General features: G+C 34.8%; 2 non-coding genes across 2 annotated transcripts; both read left to right on the top strand.

Annotated features, from left to right (window-relative positions):
* The first annotated feature begins 707 nt into the window (after positions 1-707).
* Positions 708-778, top strand: TRNAT-CGU (transfer RNA threonine (anticodon CGU)). Its single transcript has one exon. It is a non-coding gene; the product is annotated as a tRNA-Thr (tRNA).
* Positions 779-6,878: 6,100 nt separating this feature from the next.
* TRNAT-UGU (transfer RNA threonine (anticodon UGU)) lies at positions 6,879-6,950 on the top strand. The gene has a single exon. It is a non-coding gene; the product is annotated as a tRNA-Thr (tRNA).
* The last annotated feature ends 4,504 nt before the right edge of the window (positions 6,951-11,454 follow it).

Raw genomic sequence — 11,454 nt, 5'->3', positions numbered from 1 at the left:
TACACATTTTGGAAATAACGTCAAAATTACTCGAGAGACAAAACGGATTAAGAAAACTTAGACAAAAGGCATATCACTTAGTAAGGTTAACTGAAACAATAATAATCAGATTTAACAACAAAAGTATAAGGCGAAAAACAAACTATCCTAGGAGCCTAACTGGTAAAAACAATGGAGTAACAGCTGAAACCATCCTCAAAATATACAAAACGTATATAACTGTAATATACTATGCAGCTCCAGCGTGGATTAACGTTAGCAAAGAACAATTCTAAACCAAACAAGAGTCATTATAAAATATACTACTTTCGACAGCACGTAGAGTGCCCAAAAACCACTTCTTCAAAGTTTATGCATAAATATTCAAACTCACAAACAATAGTAGATAGACCCCTACATACTACAATAAAATATTTCGATAAAATGTGGAGAAAAAATGAACTATTATGCGAACTCGATATGTATTGCATGTAGATAGTCCTGAACACCTCTCTGCGATTAATATACAAATTATATACCTGAACAGAGGAGGAAACAGCACAATACCTTACCGTTGAAAATGCTGTCGAAGATATGTTCTTAATATTATATTTTTTTACGTGTGATTGTTTTAACAATGCTATATTAATATTTTGAACGATAAGTTGATATTGAACATACTGTATAGTTTCTTAACGAAATTATACGATTTTCAAATAAAGCAACGAGCCATCATAGCTCAGCGGTAGAGCACTGGTTTCGTAAACCAGGGTCGTGAGTTCGAACCTCACTGGTGGTTTGCACACCTTTAACTTGATGAATGCTTATACTTCTATCATATCCAGTTGAACAAATTCATATAAATTTACTTTAGATAAAGATGGCGATACATCATTCTTTACGTATTTTAAATTTTCATTAAGACATACATCTTTGTTTAAAAAATTAAACTGCGTTTTCCATGCTTGTATTAATGTTACACAGCTTGTGGAAATCAATATTTTCGAAACTGCTTTAGAATAAGCATGTTTTGACATATGTGTTACCAAAATTTTATATTAATATAAATCCCGAGTTTGACTTTACTAAACTTGACAAATACCTAAGACATGGAGTAAAAATAGAAATTTCTGGTTCGAAAACATGATGTAAGACACCACTTCCAGCCTTGTTTCTTTACTTTCTTAGAGCACCTAGTTTTAGGCTGAAAAATACAATATTTGCATTTGGATTCACCGTTTTTCTTATTTTCATTATTTATTTATTTTTTATTAATTTTATGTTAATTATCGCTCTTATATCGGAATGTCTATAAAGATAATTCATATTCTGAGGCATATTAGAACCGACTTCTTTTCTTGCCGAAAACTTTTATTCCGGTTACGCGTGGATAAAAGAACAGGACAATCTCTACGAACAGAGACCAAAGACTGCCTGAAGGGGTCACTTGTTCTTACCATTCGTACAACTGTACACTAATGTGTTGTCTACCAGCCAATCATTAGAAACTAAAATGTCACATAAAGGACACTTAGCGTTGCAGTTTGTACTGTTGTGACATCAGTAAAAAATGTGCTCATGCAATGAATCACTGAAATGATTATATACTCTGAAGGCTATAACACCTTGAGACATATAAATTTGAAAAGCAAAAAGCAATACAACAACAGATACAGTGAAAAATGCAGAAAGGCTGAAGGAAAACATCACACAACGAAAATCACACACAAAAGAACAACGAAACCCAACCAAAACAGTAAACAATACACAACAACTTAACAAAAACACAGACACAACAAACACCCAAGAGAACAACACTCATACAATAAAAGAGAGCAGAAACGACGAAACAAGTTTAATAGTAAATATAAATAAAACATCTTTACAGATTTTATTGCAGAATACACAAATCCATCCCAAACTAAAAACTGCTTTGATCTCTTCACACGCGATGCAAAAAAAAATAATAAAGAAAGCCATACATACCACAACAATCACTGGATACTTACTAAAAGCAAATTCACAATTCTAGGTATCAACATCAAAGATTCACTAACTTCCAAGAACCACGAGATCGAAGACATAATAATAGTAATTAAACCTGATATTATTATTCTAAGTGAAACCCGGATTTATGTTAACAATAAATTTAAAATATGTAATTTTACGCCAGTTAGAAAAGTTTGAATAAACAACCATGATACTAACAGAGGAATTATTTTATTGTATAAGAACATTCTTTCAGTTACTCAAAATTAAAATGAACGGTAATAATGAAAATATAATTGTTGATATCCTGCTAGATAACCATTCATTTTTAACACTAGCAGGTATTTACTGTTCACCAACAAAATGTATTGACATAAATCTATTCCACAACATCTTTTCCCACTACCAAAATACAATTGTAATAAGTGATCTGAATAGTAAACATAAAAACTTTGGACGTAAATCCACCAACAGAAATGGAAGACACTTATTGCAATTCATTGATGAAAATAACATCGTCCTAAAAATGACAGTAAACCTACGCATACTACGTATGCTACAAATATAAGTGATATCCTAGGCAACTGCCTCACCTCCTTTAATATCAGATAAAAGTTATTAAGTTTTAATGTGGGAAAATATGTTGACAGTTATCATCTACCAATATGGTGTGCTTTCGATCTCGCTCCCCATAAAGATATAACCTTTAAACAATACAAAATTCAATTGCCAGAAAGCTAATAGCCAAGAATATCAGAAAGAATTAGACAACATATTACCAGAAAATGTTGAGCATACAGCCAACAACAAAGTAGAAGTTGGTAGTTGTAGTCAAATAATCACTGAGTGCCGACTAAAAGCAGCAACTAACACTGTACCACAGGAACAACATAAAACTATAAATAACGCATAGAAACAAACAAACAACTAATAACACTAATAAAACAACGAAGACAATTAAGAAGACAGTTTATGGCAAGAAGAAACAAAGAAATAAAAACTCCAATAAACAGTATCTGAAAAAAAAATGAGGCCAGAAAAATGGGATAACTAAACGAAAAAAAACCGATCCTAGAACGTTTCGATCGCAGTTACAAAGGGGAACCAAAGATACCACAAGAAAAAAATACCCAATACGAGAATAAAATAACACATTAGCACACACCAAGAGAAAAAAGCAGAAGCCTTCAGACAACAACTGCAAAACACTTTCAAAACACAACGACACAGGCGTGAAAACCTATTTTTATAATACAGTAAACGATCATATCATATTAATACAGAATTATACAAACCATATTTCCCAGTCAATATCAACAACAATAACACGAATAACATAAATGACTATAATAAGCTAATGTTTGTCGAAAACAGTTTGGTTTGGGTTTTGGAATTTCGCACAAATCTACTCGAGGGCTATCTGTGCTAGCCGTCCCTAATTTAGCAGTGTAAGACTAGAGGGAAGGCAGCTATTCATCACCACCCACCGCCAACTCTTGGGCTACTCTTTTACCAACGAATAGTGAGATTGACCGTCACATTATAACGCCCCCACAGCTGGGAGGGCGAGGATGTTTGGCGCGACCTGGGGCGCGAACCAGCGACCCTCAGATTACGAACCGCACGCCTTAACGCGCTAGGCCATGCCAGGCCCCTGTCGAAAACGTTACGTTACAAGAACTCAAACAAGCAGTTAAGATTTCATAAAACAAATCACCAGATAGTGACAGCATATAAGAAATAGTCTTGAAAAAGGCACTTCGAAATTATTTGATCATCTAGTAGCAATTTTTCGTTTATCGTTCTACCCTGGCTACATGCTCGCCGTCCCTAATTTAGCAGTGTAAGACTACAGAGGGAAGGCAGCTTGTCATCACATCCCACCGCCAACTCTAGAGCTACTCTTTTACCAACGAATAGTGGGATTGACCGTCACATTATAACGCCCCCTCGGCTGAAAGGACGAGCATGTTTGGCGCGACGGGGATGCGAACCCTCGACCCTCAGATTACGAGTCGCACGCCTTAACACGCTTGGCCATGCCGGGCCGTCAAAAAACTTAGACAAAAGGCATGTCACTTACTAAGATTAACTGAAATAATAATAAATAGATTTAATAAAAAAAGAATGCAATGTCGCTTACTTTCTCGACATCGATAAGGCATTCGATACTGTATGGCACAATGGTCTTCGATTCCCTATGAATGAAATTGGACTATCGCCTGGAATTATTCGCTGGCTCTCTAACGTTTTGAAAAACAAACAATGTAGAGTAACCATGGAGAGAACTTGCTCGAGTTCTTCACTCCAGAAACCGACGTTTCTTAAAGAGTGGTTCTTAGCCCTATTCTCTTTATTATGGGTACTCATCACAGTTCGCTGATGATGAAGCAAACTGGAAAAGTGTCAAAACACCAGCAATATTCACCACAAATATACGATCGGAACTAAACAGAGTATGCGAATACTGCCAAAAGTTTTGAATCAAAATAAACACAGCAAAAACTCTGCAACTCATATATTCAAAGTGAACGAAATGTGAAAAGGTACAACTACAGATTTTTATGAATGGAGCACTTCTCCAAACTACTACATCAACAAAATTTCTAGGATTAACGTATGATTCTAAACTTACATGGACAAACCACATAAATAATACAAAAACAAAAATTTGGCGAAGAACAAACTATGGTAGGAATCTAACTGGTAAAAACAATGGAGTAACAGTTGAAAACATCCTCAAAAGGTACAAAACATATATAGACCTATGTAGGCTCCTACATACTACAATAAAATATTTCGATAAAAGTTGGAGAAAAAATAAACTATTATGCGAACTCGTCAGGTATTGCATATATGATGAAGATAGTACAAAACACCTGTCCCCGATTAATTTACAAATTATATTCCTGAACAGAGGAGGAAACAGTACAATACCTTACCTTTGAAAATGTAGTTGAAGAAATGTTATTAATATTATATTTTACACGTGTGATTGTTTTAACAGTGCTATATTAATAGTTTGAACGATAAGTTGATATTAAACATACTGTATAATTTCATAAATAAATTATATGTTTTACAAACGAAATAACAAGCTATCATAACTTAGAGGTAAAGCACTGGTTTCGTAAACCAGCGGTCATGAGTTCGAACCTCACTGGTGGTTTGTACATCTTAAACGAGACGAATGATTATACTTCTATTGCCTTCAATTGAGCTAAATAACACAAAATTATGTTAGAGTAAATATGGCGATACATTGTTCTTCACCTAATACCTTACAGTTTCAATGAATTTCGCACAAATCTACCCGTGGGCTATCTGTGCTAGCCGTTTATAATTTAGCAGTGTAAAACTAGAGGGAAGGCAACTAGTCATCACCAACCACCGCCAACTCTTTGGCTACTCTTTTACCAATGAATAGTGGGATTGACCTATCACATTATAACGGCCCGACCGCTAAAAAGGACGAGCATGTTTAGAGTAACGGGGATTCGAACTCCTGACCCTCAGATTACGATTCGACTGCTTCAACAATTGACCACGTCTCGGAAAGCGTTCTGCTTTCTTAATGACGTCACAACAGTACAAATTGCAACGGTAAGCGTCCTTTATGTGACATTTTAGTTTTTCATGACTGGCTGGAAGACAACACATTAGTGTAGAGAAATATATATGTAAAATCGGCTCGTTTGGGTTGAGAAAATATTTTACGTAGAAGAGCGAACAACGTTTCGACCTTCTTCTGTCATCGTCATGTTCATTAGTGTAGAGTTGTGTGAGTGGTTAAAATAGGTGATCCTTCCAGGCTGTCTTTGGTCTCTGTTCATTGAGATTATCGTGTCATCTTACACGCACATTACTGGAATAAAATCTTTCGGCAAAGAAACATCACGTTGATAAAATGACAAAGAAAATGCCTTTAGACATTTTATAGACATCTTTATAGACATTCCGATCTCAGGGAGCGATAACTTTTAAGGAAGAAATGAGTTTAGAACTAAAACTATGTAATAAAAGTGATATGCTAGAATTGTAAGTAAATCTAGTATGTTGATATCATTGTGATATCATTTATAATTTAATATTGTTACAATTACAAAGAAAATGAATAACACGGAAAAAAGTTTTAGTTATTTGTTCAAGAACATTTGTTAATGCTTTTCCTTAGTATAATTATATGAATAATTTAAATGGATTATCTCAAATACCTTCTAAACGAGCAAAATTTTCATCGATTTCGATATTTTTATACTTTGAAGTTTTGTCCGTAAGGGCAACATAACAAACGAGAGGTGGAATCCAGTTCCAAATTTTACTAGTTTGAATGTTAAAATACGAAATTCAACTGCGAGGATCGAACTCATAACATTTGAGTTACTAGACCAACACTCTACTACTGATTTTAAAATTTATGCTTGCATTTTAAATATATGATTTATAGAGAGTAATATTTACCTTACGTAAGTGTTAACATAATTAAGAGGCTTCTTGTACAGGTGATGCATATAACACAATGAAATAACAACAATATTCATATTGAATCATAATCAATGCTTGAACACAATTGAACTATTATATGTGTCGCCTCCACTAGTAGCACAGCGGAATGTCTTGCAATAACAAAAAACCGGGTTTCCATACCCATGGTGGGTGGAGCACAGACAGTCCGCGGTGTCGCTTTACGCTTAATTTAAAACAACAACTATTATATATCTGAACAGAGGAGAAAACAGTACAATACCTTACTGTTGGAAATGTTGTCGAAGAGATGTTCCTAATATTATATTTTTTTTACGTGTGATCGTTTTAACAATGCTAAATTGACTCACTGAACGATAAGCGAATATTCAAAAAAACTGTAGAACATTAAAGAAAAAAAATGCGTTTTTAAAAAATATGTACAAGCCATCATAGCTCAGGGGTAGAGCACTGGTCTTGTAAACCAGGAGTCGTGAGTTCGAACCTCACTGGTGGCTTGTATAACTTGACGGATGCTTTTTATTTTCATCAGCTGCAATTGAAAAAAATAACATAATAATGTTTTACGATAAATATAGCGATACATTATTTTTCATATAATTTAAATTATCAATAAAAGCGACATTGTTATTCAAAAAATTAAACTGAGTTTTCTCTGCTCCTATTAATTTTGTACGGCTTGTGGAAATCAATATTTCCAAAACTGCTTGAAGAATAATCCTGTTCTGGATATATCTATTATAAAATTCTTGAATTAATATAAATCTCTAGTTTGACTTCATTAAAATCGATAAATGCTGTAGACATGGAGGAAAAACAGAATTTTTTTTGTTCGAAAACATAATGTATACACTACTTCCAACCCTGTTTCTTTACTTTCTGAGAGCCCCTAGATTTGGGCTGGAAATTATATGTGCATATGGATTGAACGTTTGGGTATATATGTATGTGTACCCAGGAAGGTCAGTTGCACTGGACCTTTTCCTCTTTTTTTTTTCCTTGTTAGAGTGAAATGTTTAGTATATTAAAAATTATTATATGAGGATTAGAGTAACCCATATTTACTCAGACCCCCTTCGGGGTAATGTCCATGTATTTTGCACTATCAGTTCCTTCACTAATGTCTCGCTCATAGGTGGCATGTTTTTATTTTAGTATTTATTATTATTATTATGTATGTATATATATATTATTCCCCCCCCCCGCTAGTATAGCGGTGTGTCTTCGGATTTAAACAAAACCGCTAAAACCAGGGATTCGATTTCCCTTGATCGGCTAAGCAGATAGCCCCTTGTGGCTTTGTGATAAGAAAACACACATACTTGTTTTATTTTTATTTATTTATTTTCATTATTTCTTTATCTTTTAAAATAATTTTATGTTAATAATCTAATTTGTCAAATAATCGGGGAGAGGTGTTTAGGACTATCTTTATCACATACGAGGGCTGTTCAAAAAAAATACTCGGACTGACGTCATAAAACAAAATGTACTTTATTTAGAAGTTACAGGTCTGGGACCCCTTCAAGGTACTCTCCTCCCCGACGCACACACTTATCCCAACGGTGTTTCCACTTGTTGAAACAGTCCTGGTACGCTTCTTTTGTAGTGTCCTCCAGCTCCTTCGTCGCATTTGCCTTAATCTCGGGAATCGTCTCAAATCTTCTTCCTTTCAAGGGTCTTTTGAGTTTGGGGAACAAGAAAACATTGCAAGGAGCAAGGTCAGGTGAGTAGGGGGGGAAGAACAGTGATCGAGTGTTTGGCCAAAAGCGCACGAGTTCTGAGGCACAAATTTCGCAGCAACGCGGTGCATCTTCAATTTTTTCGGTCAAAATCTCGTAACAGGATCCAACTGATATCCCAAACTCTTCAGCAAGCTCCCTAACAGTCAGACGTCGATTTGCCCGCACCAGGGTGTTGATTTTGTCGTCGTGTGGGTCATCAGTTGACGTGGAAGGACGTCCAGGACGCTCATCATCTTCAATGGACTGTCGACCATCCTTAAAACGTTCATGCCACTTGAAACATGCCGTACGCTTCATAGCAACATCACCGTAAGCCGTGTTAAGCATAGCAAAAGTTTCAGTCGCAGATTTTCCAAGCTTAACACAAATTTTCACAGCAAGTCGTTGCTCCTTCAGGTCATTCATTCTGAAATCCACCAAACGAAAAAATCGCACTTCACTTAAAACCGCGTAGCTAATACACAAATGAAGATATCTGCAATCGGGAAATGGCGTCGTAATCAGCTGATCTGTGCAAAACTAGCGACAGCATGCGGATTCCACTGGAACCAACTGGAGCCGCGCAATTCAAACAGTCCGCGTATTTTTTGAACAGACCTCGTATGCAATACCTATCGAGTTCGCATAATAGTTCACTTTTTCTCCAAATTTTACCGAAATATTTTATTTTACTAGGTAGGATCTATCTACTATTGTTTGTGTATTTGAATATTTATGCATAAACTTTGAAGTGGTTTTGGGTACTCTATATGCTGTCCTAAGTAGTATATTCTATAATGACTCTAGTTTGGCTGAGTGGTCGATAAGTGTTTGGTTTATTGGCTGGCATACCTTCTTTATGAAACATGAATGTATAAGCTTACTTCCCAGAGTAACCAGGGTAAAAGGATAAATGAAAAATTGCTTATAGATGATAAAATAATTTCAAAGTGCCTTTTTTGAAGATAATTGCTTGTTTGTCGTCAGTTTCTGGTGATTTGTTTTTGGTATTCTTAGCTGCTTGTTTGAGTTCTGTTAATGTAAATTTTTGGTAAGCATTACATTATTATAATCATTTATGTTATTGGTGTTATTGTAGTTAGTATTGATTGGGAAAATGTTGTTTTGTTGTTTGTTGTTGTGTTGAATTACGCACAAAGGTACACAATGAGTTACGTGTGCTCTGCCCGCCGCGGATATCGAAACCCGGTTTCAGGCGTTGTAAATGCGCAGGCATACCTGAGGGGGCTGTTTTGAAAATATGGGCTTTCTAATTATCTGTTATTTGTTACGTTATTGTTTACTCTATTGTAAAAATAGGTGTTCACGTCTGGGTCGTTGTGTTTTGAAAGTGTTTTGTAGTTCTTGTATGAAGGCTTCTGCTTTTTCTTTGTTGGTGTGCGATAATGTGTTATTTTATTTTAGTGTTGGATATTTTCTTATTGTGGCTTCTTTGGTGAGTCTTTATAGGTGCGACCGAAACTTTCTAGGATCGTTTTTTTTTTTTTCGTTTAGTTGGAAGCAAATGTTATCCGATTTTTCTTCGTTTAACAATATAATTTCTGGTGTGATTTTATTTCTCATACTGCTTATTTGTGTTTTTATTTCTTTGTCTCTTGTTGCCATGATCTGTCTATTTAATTGTCTTTTTTTCTGTTTTATTAGTTGTTTGTTCGATTTCCATGCGTTATTTATAGTTTTATGTTGTTCGTATGGTACAGTATCCGATGCTGGTTTTGGTTGGTACTCTGTGATTATTTGACTATAACTATCAACTTTTACTTTGTTGTTGGCTGTATGCTCAACATTTTCTGGTAATATGTTGTCTAATTCTTTCTGATATTCTTGGCAATTAGCTTAATTGTAGTTGAATTTGTCTTGTTTAAAGGTTACATCTTTATGGGGATCGAGATCGAAGGTACACCGTATTGGAAGAAGATCACTGTCAACATCTTTTCTCACATTAAAATTTAATAACTTTTGTTTGATATTAAAGAATGTGAGGCAGAAGTCTAAGATATCTCTTGTATTTATAGCGTACGTAGTATGCGTAGGTGTACTGTCGTTTATTACGGCTATATTATTTTCATCAATGAATTGCAATAGATGTCTTCCCTTTGTGTTGGTGGATTTACGTCCAAAGTTTTTATATTCACTATTCAGATCACCTATTACAATTGTATTTGGTAGTGGGAAAAGATATTGTGGAATAGGTTTATGTCAATACATTTGGTTGGTGAACAATAAATACCTGCTTCTGTTATAATTGAATGGTTATCTAGCAGGATATCAATCAGTGATAACGAGAAATCCCATTTGTAGAAAAAAATATACATGTAAAAACGGCTGGTTTGGGTTGTAGAAATTTTTATGTAGAGGAGTGAACAACGTTTCGACCTACTTCGGTGATGGTCAGGTTCACAAAGAAAGAAGGAGGTAACTGACCGATAGCTGACTATATGTTTGAAGAGGGATGTTTAACTGAGTTTAGGAATGTAGAGGGCGTGCTTAGATGTTTGATTATATTTATTAATATGCGTATAAAGGTGTGTCTTTGTATTGGTTTATTTAGGGTTTGAGTTGTTGTGTAAGCAAGGCTTCTTTAATTCTGCGTTTGTTTATGTTTGTTTCTTTATTTAGTAATTGGGTGTTTTGTATGGTTAAGTTGTGTTTATTTGAGATGCAGTGTTCGATAACGTGTGAAGGTGACTTTTTGTGTTCTTTGAATCTGGTTTCCATTTTCCTACTTGTTTCACCAATACAGAAGTCGTGGCAGTTATCACATTGTATTTTATAAACAATGTTGGTGTGGTGTTTGTCAGTGTAATATTTACATAGTATATACGTTAGTTTTGTGCCTAGTTTTAAAATAAATTTGGTATTAACTGAAATGTCATATTTTGTTACTAGATTTTGCCAAATGTTGGTTATTTCTCTGCTGATGTCGGGAATATATACCGCAGTATATGGTTTCGTGATTTCTTCGAATTGTGGAGATAGCTTGTTGATGTTGATGAAGAATTGTTTTATTTTGTCTAATTCGTCGTTAATTTTATCTGGTAAGCATAGTTTTATGGCTGTGTTTATTTGGTTTCTTAGTATGCTAAGTGTTTGTTTCGTTTCATGTGCTGAGTCCTAAGAAATGTATAGTCCAGTATGGGTGATTTTTCGGTGGACTTCTGTTTTAAATTGTGTATCGGTTCTTGTAATTTTAAGGTTGAGAAATAATATGTGATTGTTTTCTTCCTGTTCACACGTGAAGTTAATGTTGGGATGT

This window comes from Tachypleus tridentatus, chromosome 1, assembly GCF_004210375.1.
Source record: "Tachypleus tridentatus isolate NWPU-2018 chromosome 1, ASM421037v1, whole genome shotgun sequence".
NCBI classification, from domain to species: Eukaryota; Metazoa; Arthropoda; class Merostomata; order Xiphosura; family Limulidae; genus Tachypleus; species Tachypleus tridentatus.
Note: the sequence above shows the minus strand (reverse complement) of the source record. Positions and strands in the feature narration are given on the sequence as shown.